This window comes from Telopea speciosissima, chromosome 1 (assembly GCF_018873765.1).
Source record: "Telopea speciosissima isolate NSW1024214 ecotype Mountain lineage chromosome 1, Tspe_v1, whole genome shotgun sequence".
In the NCBI taxonomy this organism is placed as follows: Eukaryota; Viridiplantae; Streptophyta; class Magnoliopsida; order Proteales; family Proteaceae; genus Telopea; species Telopea speciosissima.
In genome coordinates this window covers 77414363-77427019 of record NC_057916.1, presented here as the reverse complement: position 1 = coordinate 77427019, position 12657 = coordinate 77414363, and the positions used below count along the sequence as shown (strand labels likewise).

The following is a 12657-nucleotide window of genomic DNA, read 5'->3' as shown; positions in this document are numbered from 1 at the left end:
TCCCCAAACCCTTCTTCTCCTAACCCTCTAACCTAACCCTAATCATTCTCCCACACTCGAACTACATTCCCCACACCCTAGTTTCTGCCTAGGACAATCCAACCAAACTTGGAACAAGCAGCCTTCACTACCTAAGGAGGACTCAACCTGAACCCCTGCCCCTAACCCTAACTCTAAACCCTAGATCTAATGTAGTCCTAGGTAGGAATAAACCCACTAGGAGCCAGGGTAATAGGATCACTTAACAAGGCTGGCCGATTGGGACAGCTTAGGCTAATTAGGGTTAAAGTTAGGTTTAGGTTAGGGTTGTCTTATATGGTAATGATAGGCAGGTGTAGGGAAGTCTAATGGTATAGGTTTTATGATGTTTGAGTGAATGGAAGTAGGTAGATGAGTTGGGCCGCAAGATAAGGTTATTGGAGACAATTCCTAATGGAGGTAGGAGTAGGGGATTCTAGGGTTTAGAGATATGATTAGGTTACTAATTTCAGAATTAACATGTCACGAAATCAACTACTTATTCTGAGCATGAAATCAGAATCGAGTATGGTTGAAGGTCTGAAACTGTGCTTTAATGGAGGTAGGGGCAGAATGGGAAATATGAGAATATATTCAAATCAGACCACAGGAATTAGGTCAAATTTGAATCACTTCCCAAATTAGGGTTAATAGAGGTATGGTGAAAATCTGAGTTCAATCGGATGGCTGGTTTGCTAGATCTCAAAAATCACCTTGTATCTGACCTTCTAGAAGGAAGAACAATAGTTGCAGAATTTCTTACTTGTTGCAGGTCTTCAATGTCAACAGCTTTGAAGAAACTTGATTGAAAAAAAAGGATCTCCCGATCTACAAGATGCAAGGAGTCGCCGCAGTCCACCAGCCCTAACCCTTGATATGACTCACAAGGGGTCTTGATACGACACACAAGACAGTCTCTGAAGAGAGAAACAGCAGCAATGGCAGAAAGCATAAAGCTAATTTTTATTAATCAAATTCGTGTACAATACATGGCTCCCTTAGAACCTTATATAAAAGACTCAAAATTAGACTTAGACACTAAAAAGTAATGGCTTAACCCAATCATTAACCTATTACCTAACTTAAATTGACTAGGAAACTGAAATAGACTCAAAATAGAGTCCTAATGCCTTAAAACAACTTAAACTACTTAAAATAAAGAAGATTCCCTAGTGGTCAATAAGATATAAGCATGGTTCAAAATTTCGGCGATATATCGCCAAATTGTATATCTCGACATGTCCGAGATACGAAACCAATCTGAAATCAAAAAATACAATATTTCGTCGATATATCGTGAGATATCGACGAAATATCGTGGACCTCACTATATATCGCGAGATATTGAAAAAGTAAGAAATAGTGTCACGTGAGGCCCTCATTTTATACCATATTTCGCAGCTCTTGGTCGATATTTCGACCGAGAGCTGCTGAAACTCTGTTTTTCTCTCTTCTTCCTCATTTTTTGCTCTTCTTCCCCCCTTCCAAGCATCATCCAAGCATTGTTGAAGCTCCTTGTCGTCGGGAAGACGTCGGAAGGTCATCTAAGCTCATCATCCAAGCCTATTTTCACTATTTAAGGTAAATTCTATTTCTCTAAAACTTTTTTTTTTTTTAAATACTTTGTACAAATGTTGTTGGATGTTGATGATATTAATATATGTTCGACACCGGAGGCTGATCTATAGCCTCACGGTGTCGAAATTTTTTTTTTTTTATTTTCTGGTTTTAAAAATTCATTTTCCTACAACTAAAATAGGAAATAATTAGGCATAATATGACTTGGATGGTAATGAATTAAATATATGTTAAGACACCAATGGCCGATCTACGGTTTCACGGTGTCGGATTTATTTTTCTGCTCTTAAATAATTATTTTAATTTTCAAAAATTAAGAAAAATATATAAAAAATTAAAAAAAAACAGAAATAAATAAGGAAAAATATGAGTTTTAAGTTTAAAAAATAATGAAAAAATATGAAAGTTATTTCTATATGTTTTGAAATGCATTACATGTATAGTATGTTTACTAATTTTCGGTTTTGTTGTGTTAGGTCAATACTTATATAAACATTATATATAAAAAATTATTTTTAATTATGTGAAAAATATAAGGGTTAGGGGAAAAATATTAAATAACTATACAAGTGTATTAGTAATCTAAAAGTGTCAATTGAAGTGCATCTACATTAAGTTTTTTAATTATTTGTGTTACTTACATTGCAGTAAACAAGTATCATTATGACGGATCGTGATAGACAACGTGCGAAGGACAAGCAAAAGGTGGGGGGAAAGTAGTCAACAAAGGGGGCAGAGGGAACAAAGAGAACAGAGGGAACAAGAGAAACCAGTCAGCCAGCATAGGGGTGACATTGCATGGTTACATGGCACTCCCATTGATGGGGATAAGAGAAAATCTATACGTAACTATTGTCACATGCAATTTATGGGAGGTGGGTCCAGTAGACTTAAACAACATCTGACTGGAGGATCTAAAGATGTTGTAGGTTGTCATATGGTCCCTACTGAAGTAGCAAGAGAGATTGGTGATAGTTTGAGGGGAAAAAAGAAGAGGAAGGCTGACAAGCAAAGGATAAGAGAACAACTTGAGGATACAGTGAGGAGTTCGATGGGAGGAGGAAGACGATACAATGATGATGATGATGACTCCTCTGATGATGATGAGGAGGACATTGCAATACCTGATGACATACAAACAGCAGAGGAGGCTAGGGATTTTAGGCGGATTGTTTCAAAGAGTAGAGTAAGTTTTCAAGATGATCAGCAGAGACAAAGAGTAGGGGGTAGTGGAGGAGCTGGCAATTCTAGAGGTTCTAGATCTTTGAATCCTATTAGAAGATCACAAAGTGTGAGGGCAGTCCCAACACCTCTACCAGTACCAGTACCACCATCAGCATTTGATCCTAAATTGCATAAGAAGAAAGGAAGCAGTCAACCCAGAATCAAAGGAGCATGGAAGGGGATGAAGGGATTGGTTAAAGAATCAATAGCTAAGTGGATGTTATACCATACCATCCCAGCAAACACTGCACAAGGCCCCCATTATGATACCATGATAGATACCATTGCAGAGGCTAGCCCCGGATTCAAGGGCCCCACCCCATATGAGGTAATGAATGTTTATCTACCTCAACAAAAGAGTGAGATTGATGAGTACATTAGTGAGATGAGGAGTATGTGGGAGACATATAGGGTGACTATAATGGCAGATGGATGGACTGGGCCTACAAGAAATTCCATCATCAATTTCATGGTTTATTGTAATGGGAGGACAGTGTTCCTCAAATCTGTGGATGCATCCAAAGAGATAAAGGATGCAAAATATATTTACAGATTATTAAAGGAAGTAGTGGAAAAAGATGTGGGTATTGACAATGTTGTCCAGATTGTAACGGACAACGGAAGCAACTTCAAGCTGGCCGGTGAGAAGATGATGAACAATAGTAAGTACCGGCTCCTCTGGACTCCTTGTGCAGCCCATTGCATTGACTTAATGCTAAAGGATATGGGAAAGTTAAAGTTGGTGAAGACTGTGGTTGAAAGTGCAAGACAAGTCACCAACTTTGTATACAACCACTCCTATGCACTCAATCTACTAAGGGAAAAATGTGGGGTTGACTTGGTTAGGCCTGGCATCACAAGATTTGCCACCAACTACATTGCCCTCAAAAGCATTAAGACAAAGAAGGTCGGGCTGAGAAGTATGTTTGCTTCTGAGGAGTGGTTTGGATGGAATGGTTCCAAGACTGCAAGTGGGAGGGAAGCATACTGAACGATGTCATCTGAGGACTTCTGGACCAAACTAAGCAAAGTTGTGAAAGTTTTGGAGGTAGTAGTTAAAGTTCTACATGTTGTTGACTCCGCTCTGAAGGGCCCAACCATGCCAGTCCTATATGCTGCAATAGACTTGATGAAAGATAGTGTCTACAGTGTGGCTCCTCGCAGTAGCAAACACTTCTTAGATATCATCAATGCTCGCTGGGAGAATCAACTTATGCATCCACTGCATAAGGCTGGTGAGTAAATTTTGTTTTATGTTTACTAATTCATTGTATTATTATTTACTAATTACCTATGCATTTGACAATACCTCTATTCTATATGTCATATTTCAGCATACTACTTGAACCCTAAGTATCAATATAACAATAGGCTTGGGTTGGAAACTCAACTTATTGATGCTGTGAAACAAGTAGTGAAGAAGTTGGAGCCAGATGGTGCACTACAAGCAATTTGCAACAATGAGGTGAGTCTTACAATTCATTTGGAAACTCAACTTATTGATGCTTTCAAACAAGTAGTGAAGAAGTACTTACTAATTTTCCACATGGGTGTAGATCAAGGTATTTAGGGATGCATTGGGAAGTTTTGGAACTGAGGCTGCGATACAAGGCAGAGCATGTGGTGATGCTGGTAATTCTTTTAAGTTTTAAATTACATATGTATTGAAATTTGAAAGTTGAAACAACATTTGACACGTCTTTTTTGTTGTAAACTTGTAATGCAGCTGAATGGTGGGTGTTGTATGGGGAATCGGCTGAGAACTTAAGAAGAATAGCAATTAAAGTCCTTGCCCAAACATGTTCTGCATCTGGTTGTGAGAGGAACTTGAGTACCTTTGCACTCATCCACTCCAAGAGGCGCAACAGATTGGGATCTCAACGTTTATCTAACATGGTGTATGTGCACTACAACTTGATGCTGAAACTGCAACACATACGCATGGGACATGAGGGACAGAGGGGCACTATTGATCTAGTGACATCTTTCAAGTTAACTCGAATGAGGACCCTATTGTGGATTGGGTGAGGGATAGAGGTGAGCCAGTGTTGGATGAGGAGGGAGGTAGGCCGACCCCATGATAGCTTCGAGATTAGTGTTGATGTGGACGAGTATATGGTCAAGAGGGTCGATACATACACGGGAAGCCTCACCCATACCATTCCAGCCCACTAGTGGCAATGTTGCTGATGATGAAGACTGGTCTAAGTCCTCAAATGATGATGATGGTGATGATGATGATGCTGGTGGTGGTGATGGTGATGGTGATGGTGATGCTAGTGGTGGTAATGATGGTGGTGGTGATGTTGGCGGTGGTGATGCTGGTGAAGAATTTGACGGCATGCGAGAGCGTTATGTGGTAGGTCAGGAGGCCCAGGATACGACACCGGTAGAGCCACTCCGATTCACTGGAGAGACACAGTTTGATCATGCCACACAAGATACGGACCACGGAGCACGTGCCCCCGTACCCCCACCCTCAAGAGGCCCCCTACATACATACAACAGGAAGCGTAGGGGTCAACAAACACAGTTGCAACCTGATCACATGGACATTGATGACCTATCTAGCTCTGTTGGTGGTTTGAGTATGGGTGATAGGGAGGGAGGACCGACTGGACATTGGCATGCCCCATCTTTTGACGCACATACCACTCCATTGGCATCGGATTATGGTGCATCACAACCTTACGGTGGATATGGATATGGATCATCATCATATGGGCAGTTTAGTGGGGTAGGGGCCTATGACTACCAGTCCCAATCCCAGTCCCAGGGACATACTGGATCATCTTTTGTACATGACTTCTTTACATACCCTAACAGGCCTAGCTACCAACCTCACCAGCCATACATGCAGCCAATGCCAACGCCTCTTGCGCCGGCGCAGACATCATATCACAGTGGATCATCTTCTTCACGGACTGGATCGATTGGTAACCCTAGCTTATATCCTAGGATAGGTTACCTACAGTATGTTGATGACTCCATTTACATGACACTTGTGGATGACTACACTCGTTTCTTCTCCGATTCTATACCGTGGTCCACATATGTCCTTCAAACAGAGAGCAATGGACGTCGACTCCAGCGGGGCATGAGTGGGATTGATCCAGGGAAGCACAGCAACTACTATTAGCAGTTTAGCACTTGTAATTTGTAACTTAAGTTGTGATTTCATTGATCTGTGAACTTGTGAGTTTTGACTTGTGAGTCTTGTGAGTTTGATACTTAGTGTATTGCCTTTAAGGCTTTAAGCATTTGAGCTATTGAGTTTTGAGTTATTGAATATTATGGAGTTTATGAGAATCATGGTACTCATCAATGTGAATTGGCTTTAACTTGATATGTGATGAAGTTAAATACTATTATTAACTGCCTAATCTATGTGTATTTAACTATTTATACATTTGGGTCGGCGACTGTATGTCAATCAAGGGTGCAAGCCCAAAACACCAATTTGAATTCATTTTTTTATAATTCTATAGTTTAAATGTGTTTATTAAGCTTAAATAAGGTTGTCCATGAAGTTTCAGGCATAGTTGTCATGGCGTCGCCATGGCGTCCTGGCGCTGGAGAAGCCTGCATGGCGACCTACGCCATAGCGTCCCTCTTTGATTTCTTCTTCCTATCTCTCTTTCCCTATTCGATTTCTTCTTTCCCTCTTTGATTTCTTCTTTATTTCTTCTTTCCCTCTTCGATGTCTTCTTTATTTCTTCTTTCCCTCTTCGATTTCTTCTTCCTATCTCTCTTTCCCTCTTCGATTTCTTCTTCCTGTCTCTCTGTCTCTGTTTTGCAACTAAGAAGTCGCCAGATCTGATTCCAGGAATTAAATACTCCTTGCTTAGTTGATTTCTATGATGAGTTCCTGCTGGAATTGATAGAACATGATGTGGCGATGCTTTGCCTGAAGGTTTAGACTAGACCGAGAAGAGTTGAGGAGTTATCTCCTTCGTACTTTGCCTTTTTCCGTCCCAGGCTAAAGTCGTAAGGTTGAAGATAACCATAAATCCGATCGTGGGTTATTACAAACCCTTATTTTTGCCTTTTTCCTAAAGTACCCTTCTCTTCTTTTATTCCCCTGTGTCCATACTTTACACATCCCTCCAAGTTTACCCTTAGTCATTAAATCAAAACCCCTTTATGCCCTTTCTTAGATTCTGGTTAATTACAAGATTGCCATCCTTAAAACTTGAGAAACAATAGAGAAAAAATAAAACATGGCTTAAGTATACATCTATTAAACCATTAAAAATAGAGAAAATAAAAAATAAAACATGGTCGACATGCTCGCCATGGCGTTAACAAACATGTCGATATATCGACGTGACACCCCTCCACTGACTTGGATCGCCGTGACAACTATGGTTTCAGGCCTAGATATGGCCAAATACCCCCCGAGATGGACCCCCGAAATATTGCAGAAAAAATGCAATATTTCGGGCACATTTCGCAATATTTCGGGTATCTCGGATATCTCGGTAGGCCCGAGATACCGAGATATTGCGAAATATTAAACCTTGGATATAAGAACCTCTTAGCCAATAGGATAACTTCACTTAAAATAAAAGAAGATTCCCTAGTAGCCAATAGGATATAAGAACCTCTTAGCCAATAGGATCACTTCACTTTAATTAGACCAATTGAACCAATTAGATGCAACCAATTTAAACCGGTTCAATTAAAAACACAAGATAAAAACTAAGTATAGAAATAAACTAAACTAAACTAAGACTCCTACTGAAACCATAGGTTCAGGGTGGCTTCTTCAATTCAAGGAGGCTAGGATCTGCATCAAGATCTCTCCTCCTTCCACTTTCCCAAAACCCAAAACCCCTTAATTTACACACTTAATTCCATTAGAACACCTCAAGACCTTCACTGGAAGACTTCCCCACATCAGCTTACCCTAACCACACTATCAAACTCTAGGCTTCACTAAACCCTAACCTTAATTTCATTTATTCACACATTTTGCCCTAGCCGATTACACTAAACCCTAGCAGATCCTGGTTCTGGTTCTAGTTGGCATTACCCCCATCTGGAATTACATTATTTCGTATCAGAGCAAAGCTATGGGTTCTCTAAAATCCAGAGATACTAGCTAAAATAGTCAAGGTACTATCTGAAGATGTGAACACCATCAAGTAACAGGTTGATGTACTGTCACAACAAGGTCCTATTGCACCTCCACAACAGATACCACAATTGAAGCTGCTACTTCCTACACCAACAACCAGCATCCACGTAGGTTCCCACAAAGAGTTCCAACACAATAGACACACAGGATCATCAACAATTCTGCCTTTGAAGAGGATGAAGATCACGATGAAAATCAGTATTACCGTGATGATAAGCATAAAGTAAAGCTGGATCTGAAAGAATATAATGGAAAACAATACCCTATTGCATTCCATGATTAGTTGAGTGCTTTAGATGACTACTTCAAATGGTTTCCGGTTGTCTGAGGACCGAAAGATGGAAGCCGGCCAGCACCAAGTTAACTGAAGGGGCTAGAGATTGGTGGCGTACACATGAAGACAAGTTGATCCGTCGTCATATGAAACCAATTACTTGGGCAGTCATGAAAGAGATTCTCAAAGAGGACCGAAAGATGGAAGCTGGCCAGCACCAAGTTAACTAGAGGGGCTAGAGATTGGTGGCGTACACATGAAGACAGGTTGATCTGTCGTCATATGAAACCAATTACTTGGGCAGTTATGAAAGAAATTCTCAAAGAGAAGTACCTACCTCTCTTATCAGCGGCGTTTGCACGATCAGCTGAACACTATACGACAAGGTACTTTAACAGTTGAGGAATATACTGATAAATTTAATGATTTACTCTCAAGTGCGGGTGTAGATGAGAATGATGACCAGCTTATATCCCGTTTCAAGTTGGGATTGAGGATTGACATTAAAGACAAGATGGGCGTGGTTGAAATATATAACTTGAATCACTATTTTGAAAAGGCCATGGATGCTGAAGACTTAATCAAAACTGCCCCCACAACGGTTCACACCATAGTCTAGTGGTTTCCCTACCCGAACCCCACCAACTGCAAAGGAAAGAGGCAAAGCACCCATGGATAGTCAAACCACCAATAAATGTTTCCATTGCCAACAAGAAGGCCATTATGCAAAATACTGTCCACAAAGAGGGAACTCCAATTCAGTAAGACGCATGCTGCCGTTGCTGATTTGTATTATTGGCCACATCTTCAGCATGATGTACAGCAGGTGATACAACGTTGTCGTGCTCATCAGCTTGCCAAGGGTGATAAGCAAAACACAGGCCTCTACACGCCTCTTCCAGTGCCTCATGTACCCTGGTTACTTATCAGCATGGACTTTGTTCTGGGTTTACCATCTCCACAAGAGCGGTCATGATTCTATATTTGTAGTGGTAGACAGGATTTCGAAGATGGCTATTTTATTCCCTACCAAAAGACATTTGATGCCAGTCACATAGCCAAACTCTTCTTCAAAGAGGTAGTACATATTCATGGATTACCAGTCTATTGTTTCTGATCATGATGTGACATGCAATAGCTATTTCTGAACACCCTGTGGATGAAGACCAATACTAAGCTAAAGTTCTCCACCGCCTTTCATCCTCAAACAGATGGGCAAATTGACGTGGTTAATCGCAGCTTAGGCAATCTCCTCTGATGTCTTGTTTGTCATCATGAGAAAGAATGGCCTTCTATCTTTGATATTGCAGAGTTTATATACAACAGTTCTGTCAATCGAACCACTGGTCGTACTCCATTTGAGATTGTTTTGGGTCTACAACCTAAGCGCCCTATGGACTTGATTCCTCTTCCTCCTCATGTTCATGTTAGTGTGGAAGCTAATGAGTTCCTCATCACATCACCGAGGTCCATGCCCACGTTCGTTGACACATTGCAATTAACAATGAAGGATACAAGGCTGCCGCTGATCGTCATCGCCGATATGTGGAATTCCAACCTGATGATTTGGTGATGGTTCGTATTTCTCCTGAGCGACTTCCTTCCAGAGCCAATCATAAGCTCCATCTTTGTAAGATGGGTCCTTTCAAGGTGCTGCAACGCATTGGGGCCAATGCGTATATGCTCGAGTTTTCCCCTTCCATGAAGATTAATAATGTTTCAACATGGCCGATCTCACTCTTTATGTCAGCCACCATTCAAACGAAGGTGATACTGAACATGCTCTTCGACTCCCACAGTTTGCCACTCCTACTACTGATGTCACTGAGAATGTGCTTGACAACAAGTTTACTACTATGCGGGGTGGTCACAACTATTATTCTTTCCTTATTAAATGGAAAGATCGTCCTGATAGTGACAGTACATGGATTCACGCCGACGACTTCAAGCGCCTTAATCTAGATCTCTATGAGCACTACATGTCTTTTATCCATTCGTCGAAGACAAATGTTTTTAAGAGGGGGGAGTTAATGTAATTGGTTGTCTAAATCCAGCTGAAGGTGTAGGGATTCTTCCCTACACCTACACGAGTAGCCATCGGGTAGACCAAATCGTGGATTGAGTTAGGATTTCAATTTTGTTATTTGTTTTATTTATTTGTTAAGTCAGTTTTTATTGAGTTGTAATTCTAATTAGGATTCCTAGTGCAAGTTTGAATCCTAGTTAGAAGTCCTAGTCAGTATTCCTATCTCAATTATGAGTCATAGTTAGAGTTTGAATTCTGTCTAGCCATAAGGCTATAAATTGTAAGAGCTCTTGAGAGCATCCCACGATTTATGAATAAGAAAATTTGTTTGATGCATTCCACTGTCCTGAGATAGGCTGTGAAGGTGGGGCTGAGATAGCCTTCACTAGTTCACTGTTCTCTCTCCTTCGAGTGCATTCAAATCTGTCCAAGTTTTGCTACTGCCGATTGTTTGAAGTTTCAAAGCTCAGTTATTCAGACCTGCTATCCGTTCAAGGATCCATCCAACAAGAAGTACATAATCCCCATCCCCAAACCCTTCTTCTCCTAACCCTCTAACCTAAACCTAGTCATTCCCCCACACTCGAACTACATTCCGCACACCCTAGTTTCTGCCTAGGACAATCCAACCATCAGAATCCAACCAAACTTGGATCGAGCAGCCTTCACTCAGGAGGACTCGACCTGAACCCCTTCCCCTAACCCTAACTCTAAACCCTAGATCTCTCCTCCTTCCACTTTCCCAAAACCCAAAACCCAAAACCCAAAACCCAAACCCAAACCCCAATTCAATACCCATCTTAATTTACATACATAATTCCATTAGAACACCTCAAGACCTTCACTGGAAGACTTCCCCACATCAGCTTACCCTAACCACACTATCAAACCCTAGGCTTCACTAAACCCTAACCCTAATTTTGTTTATTCAACCATTCTACCCTAGCCGATTACACTAAACCCTAGCAGATCCTGGTTCTGGTTCTAGTTAGCATTACCCCCATCGGGAATTACATTAGCAAGGCAGTTCAGTTCCTAAAACAAACTGAAATAAGGGTTGGGGTTCCAGTTTTGTCTGGAATGGCTACTGGCTCAATCGGGTCTTAAAAACTTTACTTCAGACCAACACAAGAGATCTGGACAGGACCACTAGGTAATTATGATCCTCAGTCAACCACAACATGAGTTGTTCTATGTCTTGTATTTAGAAGCACACACACTTTGGGTTACTTGGGAAGAGAGAAGTGCATTGAAACCAAGCATGACTACAAGTAACAAGGAAGAAATAAATAACATATCTAGGACCCAAGGCATCAAAAGTTAGTGAAATGTATATGCAAAAGTAACACGGGAAAAAGAAACACTAATGCATTAGCCTATGAACAATAAACTTACAGGGAATGAAAACTCTGAGAGTGTAAAGCCCTAAGATTTTAGAAGCTGCAAAAATATTGCAGCAAATAACATGCAAAACAAACATGCCCACATACATGCAAGCTCATAAGCCCATGCAGCTCCGCATGTGTGCACATACACACACAATACTTAACGAAGGGCAAGAAAGTGAAATAAAACATTTCAGATCTTCTCGCAGAAATAGGACCTATTAATCTGCCAATCTATTCTATTTGGTACTCCTACAATGGGATGACAAAAAGACTTATTCCAGTTCATTCACCAGAAGAAATCACTACCATTCCTGAATGTAGAATTAAATTAAGTGTTTCATGTGGTAAACACAAAAAGATAGATACTAATTCCCATGAGAATTAATTGATAACTTTTTCAATTTTCTGATGAGGAAGAAAACCAGTTGAGGCATTGAAATCCAGTTACAGCAAAAGTCAATCTCACAACAACCTGGATCACCTTTTAGCCAATTCCATGCAAAGCCAAAACTCAGGTTAACTGCTGACCATCACGAAGTTATGCCTAGTATTTGTCAACACTGAAGAAAGCTATGCAATTTTTTTCTGGCTAAAACCAAAAACCTAACAAAAAAAATGACGAAGGTAATAAAATCAAAAGAAATTAAAAGAGAAAGGGATAAAAAATGAAACAGAACAATAGCTGATACGGAGACGATAGGATGTTATGATTTATGAAACGGAGTTTTTTTTTTTTTTTATTTTGGGCCCAATAATCAAACTAACATTTTGAAACGGACATTCATTGAAACAAAGACAAAGATACTCCTAAATAAAGATGTCCATCAATTCCAAATACAAGGAGTCAGATCATCTCAACACAGGTAGAAGTATTTCAATCATAAAGTCAAAAAGCAACCCAAAGTCTAATCCACAAATAAGACAAACGTAAGAAATCTATTAGAAACCCAAATGCAGAAGTGGGGGAAATCGCTTTAAGAAGGAAACTTTTCGCATGAGATTGTTCATC

General features: G+C 40.3%; 1 protein-coding gene across 1 annotated transcript in view; it reads right to left on the bottom strand.

The window, feature by feature from the left end:
• Nucleotides 1-12657, bottom strand: part of LOC122654994 (protein spotted leaf 11-like) — a 47959-nt gene that overhangs the window by 27615 nt on the left and 7687 nt on the right. The window lies entirely within an intron of this gene.